At 43.9% G+C, this 14529-nt stretch overlaps 1 protein-coding gene across 2 annotated transcripts in view; it reads left to right on the top strand.

Moving 5' to 3' along the window:
- The window catches only part of LOC147020503 (protein cornichon homolog 3-like), a 99966-nt gene that overhangs the window by 4448 nt on the left and 80989 nt on the right, over positions 1–14529 (top strand). The window lies entirely within an intron of this gene.

The raw sequence follows: 14529 nt of genomic DNA, 5'->3' as shown, positions 1-14529 counted from the left end.
TGAACCTTACAAAAGCTATTTGCAAAATTCAGCCCTCCGTCGACAAAGAAATGGAAAGAAAGGAGAGATGGAGGACAAGGAGAAACTACGCACACAACAGAAAACACACACATACACACACATACACACACCTCTATTCATTATGTAGGAATGAATACCTTACTGTTTCTTACCTTTCCACTACAGAATGTACACAGAATCCACCAACACACAAATCACTACACAGGCTCTATTTATAATGAAGTTCCAGTATCAGTAAACACTAAGGATGCACTTTAGGTTGATCAATTAATTATTTAATTAAATACATACATACAATTTTTTTTAAGGCACACATGATCTTGAACAGGTTTTCTGCAAACGTATACTTATGACGCATTCTCGAGTCAATATAACTACTTAAGTGTTTGTCATTTTGACAATTTGAAATGTGTTTGACCGGGATGTCATGAGGCGGTATCTTCATCCAACCTCATTACTGGCACACACTGGGAGTTGGAGGATGTGCCAACATGGAGTAGGCACAGTGTCAATCAATATGCCGGTGGAGGCTAGGCATGGGCATATTTGCATAGATACACTCTTGGTTCTTTCCTTTGAACTGTTCATAACTTACGATTTCATATCTATTGGAATACAATATTGCAGAACGATAGAATTCCTTTTTTAAGTATAGTGTGGAACCACCTAGTATATGGATTCCCCAACAGAATGAATATTTTAAAACAAAACACAGGTACACACCTTTCCTTTCCTTTTATTTGGCTGCTGTTCACATGGCAACGCTACTTCAGAGAGGCAGGTTATCGTTTACATTTAGATTTGAATGTGAGATAGAAACATAATGTCAGAACAAGTCAATGAAGCGATAACAATGGCATGACAAGTCAACACCAGAAGATGGAATGTTGCTGATGTCACAATGGATGGATCTGACAAACACTTGGACAAAAGTCCCACTTTTTTAATGTACAAGATTGAGGCTCATGGAAGAGGAAGATGACTGAGGGTACAAAAAAAAAAGTAATGATGTGACAGTGGGGCCCACATTTGGACTTGACAAGCAAGAGAATGAACAAACAGGAAGAGAGGATGGAAATAAACTCACTTACATATAAAGAGTGTTGAGTTAGGTCGGGTTAATAGGGGAAGAAAAGATTACAGAAGAAATGGGGGGGGGGATGAGGTGAGATAATGGTGCAGCACATGCGTGGGCGTCGATCGCTACTTAAAAGTTTGGGGTGGGGTGGGGTGCGGTGGGGGGGGGGACATTGCAAGTGCAAATTGTGGAGATAATAGTGATGACCAGGCAGGTCGAGCCCCTGCAGATTGTAGATTCGAGACGCTCATTGCTGTCTGTGGTATATTCTGAGCATTTATCCGACCACCTTTGCCATATTTCTTTGAAATAATTTAACTCATAAAAGGGGTGATTAAAAAAAATTCGATCCATTTCCATGGAGACTGCCACGTGAAGTGGCTTGGCGAGTAATAGCCGTTCCGTTGGAATGCTTGCTTGAACTTTTTGAATCAAGCAAGCTGCTTTGTGAGCAATAGCAAGCCGCTTGCTCACGGAACAAACCTAACCTGCCATTGCCCATCCATTTTGAGTGGTTATCTCATTCTCCATCTCGGTTTGGCTCCTATCTATTTAGCCATTCCAGGGGGCCTTTCTTATCAATTTCCGGTCTGTCCGTTTCTTCCTTTTTATCCTGCTCTTTTGACATTGCGGAAAAAGTTTTTTTGGACTTTTGTTTTTGTTTTTTGAACCATAAGCAAACTCGATTTTTTTCTCGTACAAATTTGAACACTTACTTTGATTTTAAATAAGCAGTTATAATTGTTCACTGATTTCCCTTCATGCAAATTCTTGCTTTTGTTGATTATTTCAGGTCTAGCCATTTTTTTGATGTATGACGCTTGACATTAAAGAACATACATTAAAAAAATAGATATCTGCGATCACAAAGCCATCGCCAAGGGTAAGCAACCCCGCGTAGCCCCAGCATCCCAATGTTGGCCATATTATTTTCAGACCTTCAACAATGAAAACTAGCAAAAGGCATCCACAATCATCCTTGACCATGTTGTGGGACATTGGCCAAGGCCCTGACTTTTTTTCCTCTCTTCCCCCTTTGTCACCTTCATTCGCTTTTAAATTTGTTTTCTTTGCAACCGTGAGAGCGAATGACACTAAACTTTCAACATAGGAGCGCCAACGCATGGAGAATTTTTAAACAAAGTTACATGATGATTGGATGGAAAATGCGACCACCATTTTAAAAAGCCCATTTTTCTGTAGGCATGGGCTGCATAGTCTTTCACATAGCAGGAATAAACGGCCTCGACCTCGCTTTGCCTCGGCCGAAATAAAAAAATGTGTCCCCAACCCCCATCTACAGTCTATCCATAGAACTCAACACCATGGAAATCGGTAAAAATTATTCCTTTTTTTTTTTGTTAATTAGGTCACAGTCTGAGAAAATGTAGGTTAAGGACACCAAGCAAATATCAGGTGCACAACTTCAGTGCAGGTACACTATTGTGATGCAAGAACATATTGGAAGGCCAAGTGGTCTTTGAAATTGCACATTGGCAAAATTGAGCGGACAAAAAAAAACTCATTTTTATTTTCAGACTGCAATTTGAACTTGACCTTTAACCTCATATGTAAATGAAGGCTAAATGTGTCTTACTCTAAACTATCTAGAGAGGGCAATTTCATTCCAATCACATGAAAGTTCGTGGAGTTATGATGAAAAAGTAAAAATTTCTAAAATTTGGTCACCTTAATTAGGTCAACCCCGCGTGCTTTCTATTTCCATTATTGATGCAAAATTTCATTCAGAAAGTCCCAACTGGCTCTGAGATACAGCTCAGACATTGACAGAGAGAGAAAAAGGAAATAATAAAACCTAATGGTGGTTTTGTGTTACTAAGGGTGTTCTAAGTTGTGTTACTAAGAAACTCTGCTACCATAAAAAAATATTTGGGGTGTTAATTGTAGAAATAAATCATACAACAGCTATAAGCCATCCCCTATCATAGAGAGGGAGGCTTAAAGAAATACAGTATTTACTTTTGTTTATGTGTTGAGGATCAACAGACAAAATGGGACAATGGGAAAACGATGGAACAACTTGGAATGCACCAAAGCACATGGTGAGATATTGTAGAATGATGAGAACAGGGTCACAGCAGGTGTAGTACAGCTCTGTAATGGAAATCGGAAACACCTTAAAAATACAGTATTTACTTTTGTTCATGTGTTGAGGATCAACAGACAAAATGGGGCAATGGGAAAACGATGGAACAACTTGGAATGCACCAAAGCACATGGTGAGATATTGTAGAATGATGAGAACAGGGTCACAGCAGGTGTAGTACAGCTCTGTAATGGAAATGGGAAACACCATGAGGTGGGAGTGGGCAGCAGAGTTGATATCCCGTTGGGAAGAGCTTGTGCTAACAGACTGAGGAAGGCAGTTCCACAGACAATAAAGGAGGGGTGTAAAAGAAATGGGGTCAACGTGGACTTAAGACTTGTGGAGGGGTACCAAGGAAAGCATTTCTAGCAGATTGTGTGTTGACCTGGGGAGTTAGGTGCTGGGCAGAAGAACCAACAGAATAGAAGGCAGGAGGCTCAAAACCAGGATAGAGCTGGTTATTAACTGCAAGCCCACAAACCCGCAGAAGCAGTTTCTGAGACTCCGATCGAGCAGATCTGGTCGATGTGAGATTTCAATGGCATGGAGGGTCTTGTATTCTAGGACCTAAAGGGGCGCAAGATGGGAAGATTTTGTCTCCGGGCAAGTGGCGTGACCAAATCTAAACTTTTTTTTTTTTAAACCTAAAGGCAGAAACAGTATTTACTCAATGATCATACATTTTGGCTTCAGGACCAGGAGGCATGTGTTTAATGGTGTGACCATGATTAGCACGTCCCATGATATTACCTGCCCTGCATCACATCCCTTAAGCAGTTTGTGGTCTGGTCGTATATGATTCCAATGGCCCGGTGGTGAATATGCTACCACCTCCTCTTCAATCCAGCTGAGTCAAGAGTCTATTTGTAAACTTTCTCAAACAAAGCAACCAAAGTTGAAGTGATTGTTGCTTTCGCATTCGGTCTTTATCCTGTAGCAACAAATGAGATCCCAATGGATTGCTGATTGAGGATAAGTGTGAAAGCTCACAAGCCTTCCCACTGCAAGCTACCATTGTCTCTGGGCAAATTGTTGTTCCTGTGATATCATATATCCTGAAGAATCTCAACGAGGAATTCAAACATGACTTCATGATGGACAAGGAACCGACAAATTATGTGGCGACTTCAATTGTCATCACGCCAGTTGGCTAGGTGTGGGTACCTCTCTCACCTGCCATGGGACATCAGCAAAAGCTTTCTGTGACTCATTGGGACTGACTCAATCGGTCAACTTCCCGACCCGGATCTCAACCAACGGTACTCCATCTCTTCTGGATCTGATTTTGACAAATTTCCCTGACAATATCTGCTGCTCTTCCTTCGCTCCAATTGGTTCTTCTGACCACGTCCTTGTTAAAGTGGACATCTCTCTGGCTGTTATCAGAGAACCACCTCACCGCCGTCGAGTCTGGCATTTCACTCAAGCCGACTGGCAGGGTCTCCGAGCAGCCATCAAACTTACAGACTGGTCTCCTATCACTACTTTCTCAAACATCAACTCATCCTGGGAATTCTTTCAAAGAAACTTGCTCTCCCTCATGCACAGATTTATCCCCTCTCGTGTTCAGTTGTCTTACCCTTCCTCCCGCCCTTGGTTTACTGAAGCTTGTGGCGAGGCAGTTGTCCTGAAACAACTTGCCTTTGCCTCATGGAAAGCAAACCCAGCTGAGGACAATGTCAGTTCTTTCCACAAAGCTCGGAACAAGTGTGTATCTACCCTCAGGAGAGCCAGAAAACAACACATCTTTCTCATCTCAAGTCTGAACTCTCAAACCTCTCTCCCTCCTCAAAATCCTGGTGGCGTTTAATCAAATCTGTTTCTGGTGTATGTTCCCCCTCCATCCCCTCCCTTACCTCAAATGGCCGCACTGCTGATTCCACACGTGATAAAGCTGAATGTCTAAACTTCGGTGTTTGCAGCTAAATCTTGTGTCCCAAACCCATCACTATCTCTACCCACTTTACCCAGTCGCACCCAACTGTCCCTGGACTCTGTATCCTTTTCTCCTGACAAGGTGGAGAGCTTGCTTTCAAACCTCGAGTCAGATTCTGCAACCGGTCCAGACGGCATCAGCCCACGTGTCCTCAAAGCCTGCTCTTCTGCTCTTGCTCACCCTCTCTCTGTTCTATTCACCCTCTCATTTTCCCAAGGTCATCTGCCATCTGCTTGGAAATCTGCTAACATCACTGCCCTGCATAAAAAAGGTGCAAAAACAGATCCCTGTAACTACAGACCAATCAGCCTTCTCCCAATCATCAGCAAGGTTATGGAATCCATCATCGCTTCAGACATGAAATCCTTCCTCTTCTCCAATGGCTTGATTTCCAATCATCAATTTGGTTTCAGACCAGGTCACTCTACCCTAGATATGCTGCTACTGCTCTCCCATCAATGGATGGAGGTCCTCAATGCCAGACAGGAAATCCGAGCCGTATCGCTGGACATATCACGTGCTTTTGACACAGTCTGGCACCCTGCCCTACTCACCAAACTCTCTTCCCATGGTATTCAAGGCCATCTCCACTCATGGCTCGCAGACTTCCTCTCCTGTCGCAGTCAACGTGTGGCCCTAAATGGAGTTCTTTCATCCCCTCTTCCTGTGCAGGCTGGAGTTCCTCAAGGTAGGCGTTCTGGGCCCTGTTCTTTTTCTGGTTTTCATCAATGATCTCTCGGACTCTCTGGAAAATCCTCTATTTCTCTTTGCCGATGACTCAACCCTCTGCCGTACCATCTGTCATCCCTCAGACCGGCAAGCAGCAGCTTCTTCGCTCACTGCAGATCTGGATAAAATCACAAACTGGTCCAACACGTGGAACATGTCTTTCAATCCAGACAAATCTCACACTCTCACTATGTCTCTTCGAAAGGACCGTTTACAAAACCCCCCATCCACTTTCTCAACAATCCTCTGGAAGAAGTCTTTTCTTTCAAGCTTCTGGGTCTCACTATCTGCCATGACCTTTCCTGGGAAAGTCACATTTCCAACCTTGCCTCAAAAGCCAGTCGCCGACTGGGAATCCTCCGTCGTGCAAAGTCCTTCCTCGGCCCTCTTGAGCTCCTGACCACTTACAAAGCTTTGTCCGTAGCCTGATGGAGTACTGCTCTCCCCTCTGGGCTGGTGCTCCTGCCTCCCACCTTTCTCGACTTCACGCTGTCGAAACCAGGGCTTTTAAGATCATTGGCATCTCCCGCAATGAAGCTGAGTCTTTGGGCCTCTCACTCAATCACCGCAGGTTGGTCGGTGGTCTTTCTGTCTTCTACCGACTCCTCTCCAGCCTTGCCCCCCCTGCTCTCTCTGTGATTTGTCCCAACCACATTTCCACAGGGCGCTCAAGGTCCGCCAACAACCCCCTTCTGGTAAAACTACCAAAATCACGAATCACTGCTCATCTTCACTCTTTCATTCCTCTTTTTTCCCGCCTTTGGAATAAACTTCCTCACTCTATTCTTTCCCATTCTTCCCTCCAGGCTTTCAAAACAGCTGTTCACCACCACCTCTTATCTTCCCCCATCCAAATCCTCGAACTTTTCTACCCCCGATAATCCACCCAAGCCCACTTCCTTCAATTCTCCTGCTTTCCTTCCTGAAAGTCCCTTTAATGTCCATCTTCCCCTCGCCATGTTCCCCGTCCCATCCCCATCCCTCTCCCTTCCACAGTTCACCTGTGTCTGTTCCCCAATGTTTTGTCCCTTCCACTCCCGCCCCTCTTGTCTCATGCCTCCTTGCTGTGAGTTGTGTGTTAGCTCTCATACGAGCCTCGACCAAGGTATACAAAAAAAAAAAAAAAAAAAAAAAAAAAAAATTAATTTATGCTTTGGCCGTTGGATTATAGTAGACATTTTTTTTGTAAGGGATGGTGGGAGATTTTGATGGGGCTCTTTGTCCATTTAGACCGAGAGGTTTCACCACTGAACGAGAGATTGTGGTTCCGTGGCAAGGTATCACAATTTGATGAAACCACACCGTGGTGTTCATGGTTGTAATGATCAGGGACACCAGCCGGTGTAGCAAATCGCCATTTCCCTTTCATTACTCCAGGATGTGGATTTCGTTGGAGAGAATCTTTTACAAGTGCATCAATTGCATGAGAGTAGAAAACCGAGAAATAAGCAATTAAAAGAGATCCCTGTGGTTTTTCTTTTAAAATATACATCTAGGGCAGGTGCACCTTTGGGTATGGCACAACCACAAGTTCTGAACCTTTTTCATAAGTGTGAACAATTTTTTGTTAGATGCTGATTGGTATGATACAATGAGTTTGTGTTATCTTGCAGGAAAATATTTTCTTTGAAGATGAGATAAAGTGACACAAACGATGGTGTACTTGAGGACAATAAACTAGTTTGCTTGTAAACTAACCAACCAAAAAGTAACTAGATCTATTCTGCTAATTTAGCCTGGTGTTGGCACAGTGGTTAGGGCAACGGCTTCGGATCCAAAAGGTCCTGAGTTCAAGCCCCGTTGAGCCACTGAATTAATACACCAGGGGGTTGACTCAGCCCGTCATCCTTCCGAGGTCGGCGAAATGAGTACCAGTGTACTGGGCCGGTGTATACCCCGGTTAAAATAGGTGTACCATATCCCTGTGTCATAAGAGGTGACAAGCAGGCAATATTTAAAGCGAGTATCTTTATTTACACAGGCAGGCAATCATCAAAATTAATCAAGCAGGCAAAAACACAGAAGAGCAGAATTACCCCTAACATGTATTTTCCCTCTTATACAGACAACAGACAGGTGCCATCATTCAATCCAGGAAGAAGGAGGCAAGAATAATTGAGAAGAAAGAAGTGGAGCAGTGTGGGGGCGACTCCTCCCTTATCTCACACAACCCGCTGGGGTTATGTCGGGCCAAATATTGTGACGGGTGGGGGGGGATTAGGATGGGAAAGATGGACGGTGGAGTGGCGGTGTTCTGTCGGAAGTGTGTGTTGTGAGTGTATATTGAGCTGTGAACACCCCAGGGAACTGCACTGCACTCCTTGGCCTATGGGCTGCTCTGAATGACTTGCTCCCGCACTTCGTATCCCAGCGTCCAAGGCGGCGACGAGTGCCCTCGCTCCCTCCCTCCCTCGTGCCCAGACACTCCACCAGACAGGACATAGTCCAAGGGTAGATCCAGAAGGAGGGTCCTGGATGTCTGGACCCCTCCCCCCCTAAATCTTTGGGGGTGGGGGGGGATAAAAATAAATCATGACTAAATCGCCCAACGAGTGAATTTATTTATTTAAATATACCGACATGATCAAGGTTTGTGGAAGAGCTCGAGTGAAATAGAAAGGAACAAAATGGCAAGGGGGAAACACCAACAGCAGATTAGAAGTGAGAGTGAGATCAAGGGGAGGGGGAGAAGGACAAATTGGAGTCAACGAGCTGAACTAAGGCACTCGGTAGAGCACATACTTCCACCAGGCTGAACAATTTACGTTCTGTTTCCCACTGATAGCCTGGATCTGCATCTGGATCGAAACCAAAATCGAATCGGCTTGTTCTCGTCATCTACACACTCCTCCACCAAATTTTGTCATGATCCGTCCACAACGTTTTGAAATAACATGTGATACAGTATATAGTTTTTGGCCCAATCTCTTGGTGATTGAAGAGTCACTTAGAAATAACAATAATTTGTATTATCTGGATCTGGATCTTCACCAAAATCGAATGTATTCGTCCTTGTCATACACCCAAACTGTCCATTAAATTTCGGCCGAATCCGTTCACAACCTTTTGAGATATCCTTCTCACAGACAGACAATGGGGTGAATACATAACCTCCATCCACCTTCGGTGGCAGAGGTAATGAAGAAAAGCAAGAAGAGGAAGGGGGAAGTGGGGATGAAACAGAAAAGTAACAAACCAACTAACAAATAACAAACAAAAAGAGGTGACAGAAAAGGGGGAATTCACAATAATCTCGAAAAAGGAAGTGCTTGGGAATGTGGGCATTTGGGGTGGAAAAGATCATGAGTATGGATGGTGGATGAACAGCTGTCTTGAAGCCCTGGAAGGAAAAATGGGACTGAACAGATGAGAGAAGATGGTTTCATAAGCAAGAGAAAAAGGGGAACAAATGAGGAGGTGAGGAGTGAGCCTGGATTTGGAGACTTTAACAAGACGAGGGTTACTGGCAGACAATGTGTGCTTTGCAGAAACCTGGGAGGGACAGAGCTGAGGACAGAGGGTTGAAGACCAAAAAGGAGGCAGTTGAATACAGAGAAACCACCGACCTGTCTGCCATGCGAAAGCAACAAGCCTCGACACTCAGCTTCATCCTGGGAGATCCCAATGATTTTGAGGGCCTTGCATTCCATGAGGTCAAGAAGGGCAAGACATGAGGCAGGGCTCAAAGAGGAGAGCAGTACTCATAAAGCTGTGAATGAAGGCCTTGTAGGTTATCAAAACTTCAGATTGGACAATGAAAGACCTTGTATGATGAAGGATGCCCAGTTGTCGGCAGGCTTTGGAGGCCAACTTTGTAAAGAAAATTCATGGCTGACCCAGGAGTTTGAGTGACTGAACTTCCTCAATAGGATTGTTAAGAAAGCAGATGGGAGGTTGTGCCACACGGTCCTTTCGGAGAGAGAGAGAGAGTGAGAGCATGAGATTTGTCTGGATTGAAAGACATATTCCAAGTGTTTGACCAGTTTGCGATTTTGTCAAGGTCTGAACAGAGGGAAGGGGCTGCAGCCTGCCTGTCTGAAGGATGAGCGATGCCACGGTTCAGGGTAGAATCATCAGCAAATAAATAAAGAGGATTTTCCAGAGAGTCATAGAGATCATTGATGAAGATCAGGAATAGGACTGGGCCCAGAACACTGCAGGGAGAGGAGATAAAAGGATTTCATTGAGAGCCATATGGCTACAAAAGTAGAGGAAGTCAGCAAACCATGTGTGGAGTTGAGCTTGCATGAAATAGGCAGAGAGTTTGGAGAGCAAGGCAAGATGCCAGACTTTTGTATGCCGTCGAGTAGGCGAAAGGATGGTTCCTCAGTGTGTCACACTGACTATCAAGCATGGAGGAGGAAGCGTGATGATCTGGGGCTCTTTTGCTGGATCCAGAGTCGGCGACTTGCACAGAGTGACTGGCACCCTGAACCAAAAGGGCTACCACAGCATTTTGCAGCACCATGCAATACCCTCTGGTCTACGCCTAGTTGGTCAGGGGTTCATCCTACAGCAAGATAACGACCAAAAACTTACCTCCAGGCTATGTCAGAACTACCTTAGAAGGAAATAACAAGACGGTAGGCTTCAAATCATGGAATGGCCAGCACAGTCTCCAGACTTAAACCCCATCGAGCTGGTTTGGGATGAACTGGACAGAAGGGTGAAAGCAAAGCAACCTACAAGTGCAACACATTTGTGGGAACTTCTGCAACAGTGTTGGGAAGAACTTTCCGAACAATATTTGGTTTCCATTGTAGAAAGAATGCCACGAGTATGGTCGGCTCTTATATCTGCAAAAGGTGGCTACTTTGATGAGTCAAAAATTTAGATTAAATTTTGTTCAACAAAACCAATCCATGATTTAGTTTTTTTTATCTGTAATTGTTTATTTGATGTATGCTTTAATTTCAGAGTACATTGAAACATTAAACTGCTTAAATTTCAGTCAAAACTGGAAAAATGAGGGTGTTCTAAAATTTTTGACCGGTAGTGTATATGTTGGTGACATTAGTTGGTGAACATCTAAGATCTCACGGTGTCCTTCACGAAGAGTATATGGAAATTCTCAGCATAATGATCAAATTCCTGCACTAAACTACCTACACAGGGCATTGCATCAGCGGCAAAGGCATGCCCTCAGCCATTGATGCTACCCTGTAGCCTTGTGCTGCATACGAAAGAAGAAGATTGATCATAAAAAAAATATTGTGTAAAATACCACAAATGAGGATGCTATCCTGCGATGTTGGCTGCTTTCCACTGTGCCAAGTTACTCGAGGATGTTGTTCAGTTGCTCATTGGCTACAAAGGGATCCAAGATAGCTTAGAGGCAATGTGCTTGCTGCAGAGTTGCCTGGATTGGTTTTGATGCCAAATATGAAAGGATAAGATCATAAACTGTCATCCTGGTGCTTTGCAGGCAGGTTATTGCATTGTATAATTGGCCATCATTCAAGGAGGATGTGAGATCTGACTGTTCTTCTTGCTTGCAATTGCTTATCCCACAGTCTCACGCCGTCATATTTTGAAAAGACGAAGTTATTGTTGAGCTGGTACACCGGCCAAATTCCTGCTTCATGATTGCATATCCAATGTCTGCTGTAGCTGATATTCCTGAGTCCAGATGATTATTTTTTTAGGAACAGAGTGAAAATGAAATATCACAACATTAACTATGCCTGATGCTGGCTTAATGGTTAGGGTGGTGGGCTTGGGATCCTTGGGTCCTGAGTTCAAATCTTGCTCGGCCAGGTGGGGTTGACTCTGCCTGTCATCCTTCTGAGGTCGGCAAAATGAGTACCAGCTTGCTGGTATCCTGTGTCGGAGTGTTGACCCGTCCAGGATTGTGCCCAATAGCCCAGGAGACTGCTTTGGCAGCACCAACGCTCTGTACAGAGTATAGTCCCAATATTAACTGACTGTCCATGCTCAGACGGATACATAACTAATCCCTCAGAAAGATAAACAACATGCAACAGATTGAACCAAGATAGAAAACAAAGCATTGTGTCTGGATAGAATACCTAGGTACAAAAAAGAAAATGTGATTGCTAATTGACGTTTCAGAACCCAGCAATTTTGGTCCAAACAACGTCAAAATCAAGAAAATGACCAAACACCAAGATCTCAAGAATGTAGTTAAAATATCTTAGAAACTGAAGAGATCCAAAATTGTATCAGTGATCATTGGAGCAACAAGAATATTGAAGAAGAACCTTATATAGATCTGAAAAACCATCCCTGGGGACATTACTATAAACGAACTGCAGTTGGAAGCTGTCTGGAGCTCGGTGACAATCCTCAAAATATCACTCGGAACAAAACTTTGAGAACAAGAAGATTTCACAAATTGGTCCATGAATCATGATCCCTTACTGAAACGGAGGTTGATGCTTCAAGACCTGGAAGGACTCCGTTCCACCTTCTGACACCCACATATGGAGATAACAACACACACACACACACACACACACACACACACACACACACACACACACACACACACACACACACACACACACACACACACACACACACACACACACGTTTTTTTCATATCCGTTCTTCAAAAATACAATTATTTATTCAACGGTGCTGGCTATTCCTGAAGCATTAAATTAACATTTCAAGGATTTTGTAAATGATAATCCCACAACACTCTATACTTAACCTATTTAATTGCAAACCTCAAAATCGTTGTTACCTAAAGTAAGAACCTTATGAACTTGTAAGCAATTGATAGATAATAAGAATACTTAAGCAACAGCTGGGCTCCATTCTTCGTTGAGGTTTTGACCCTTTCAACTCAAAACCTCTCCAAACGGTGGGTCCACGGCTCCACAGCAGTAGATTCACAACCTTTTGTTGTTTCAATCCTTTTTTGAAAGATCGAACCATGCCCATTCCCTTTCTAAAAAAACAAAAAACCCTTGATAGACTGATCCCATGACTTAAGGTTGTGAAGTTAGCGGAAGAATGCTTTGCTACCTTGAAGCAAAGCTCTTGTGTCCCACGTTGATATGGAGTAATCATCAGCATCTCCTTCCTTAATGGATTCCACCAGCTTGCTTAAGCATGAGTCACATTTGCTCTACGGCTAGGATACGGCGGCCGTACCCCCCTTGAATTGACAGAAACATGCGGCGGCCGCAGAGTTTCTGAGATGGCCTCAAGGTGGCCCCACGCCGTATGGCTATCTTTTACAGGCCATAGGAGTCTCCGTGGAATTAAAGCGCGGAGTTATAACTTTTTTTCATTTCTCGGATGGCCGGAGCAATTCAACAAGCCGTATCCATGACGTAGATGTGTTCCACATCGACCGTATGTAGGGTGTACGGTGGGCTCGCATTATTCGTGCGTTTTCCGTAGGCTCTTATCAATGAAAAATGAATTTTGCCACTATTTCCACGTTCGCCTTAGGGCCCCCCTGCGGTCGCCTTGCGGGCATCTTGAGGCTACCTTGTGTCTGTCTTGAAAATTCTATGGCCGCCGCAGGGACGCCCTAAGGTCACCGTGCGACATCAAATCAAAGACTGTACGGCACCCCCACGTTTTCGGTCTCCACAATTTCTAAATACCCCGTGCGGCTACCCGAAAAATAAAAACATATGTGACTGCTACATTGTGTGACCGTAGAAATACTGCGGCCGCCCTATAATTGCTCGTGGCCGTACATTTTTTTAGACCCTACGGCCGCCGAGCCAAATGTGACTGAAGCATTACATGGACAGAAAGCTGACCGGTCTTCAGTTGAATGGATCAGATTTGGAAAGTTGATTTTTTTTAATAAGAATATTGTTGGAAACCTTCGAAGATAAAGGCAGGCGATCATCCAAGAAAGGCCCAAAGAGCGAGGAAAAAGAAGAGAATATGGCTAAAGCACAATTTCTGAGTATTACAGCAACAGAGTTGTCTCGACTTATTCGGAAATTCTCAGCCTTAGTGAGAGAAAAGCCAACATGCTACAGGGAGCAATCTGTGATGGGGAAGGGCAGGGAGTCGGTCCGTATGGAAAGAGATTGGAGACCTTGCATTTCCAGCAGTCAATCTTTCTTGTTGGATTTCCTTCATCGTTTTATTTTAATTTTAACCTTTCTGTGCTTTCTACCTTTCATCCGATAAGATTCCTTCAAAACAAAGCACGGTCATTGACTCAACATCTCACTGTCCTCATTTGGAAGTGTCAGCCGCCCATTTAAATCCATTCACCTCGCTGCCTGCTCCAGGTTCATGAAACTTTTAAAACTGATCTCTTAATCCTATTTCACTTCTCCTTTTGCAGGATGTATTGAAAGACTCATGCCAATTCCTACTTCTCTTCCTATTCTTACTCTCATCCGAATCATAATCCTTTCTGTTTTTTCCCTTCACACCCTCGGATCTTGTTAGTGTTCAGCTATCAATATCCCGACATAATTGTAATCATTTGACATTGAATCTCCGAGCTGTTGTTGCTAATCCTCCTGCAATGGGTACAATAGAGTGACAAACCCCAATGCCGTTCCCTATCACCCTGAGCAGACTGTGATTAGCCATCTTGTACGTCTTTAGCAATGTGGGTTTTAGACGTAAACACAGTATAAATAATGATGTAGTGTTTATGCTCATTCGTGACCCAATTAATGTACCGACCTGATGCACCCATGGCACGTT

This window comes from Eptatretus burgeri, chromosome 9 (assembly GCF_056783735.1).
Source record: "Eptatretus burgeri isolate ZD-2024b chromosome 9, Ebu_testis_v1, whole genome shotgun sequence".
Classification (NCBI taxonomy): Eukaryota; Metazoa; Chordata; class Myxini; order Myxiniformes; family Myxinidae; genus Eptatretus; species Eptatretus burgeri.
Note: the sequence above shows the minus strand (reverse complement) of the source record. Positions and strands in the feature narration are given on the sequence as shown.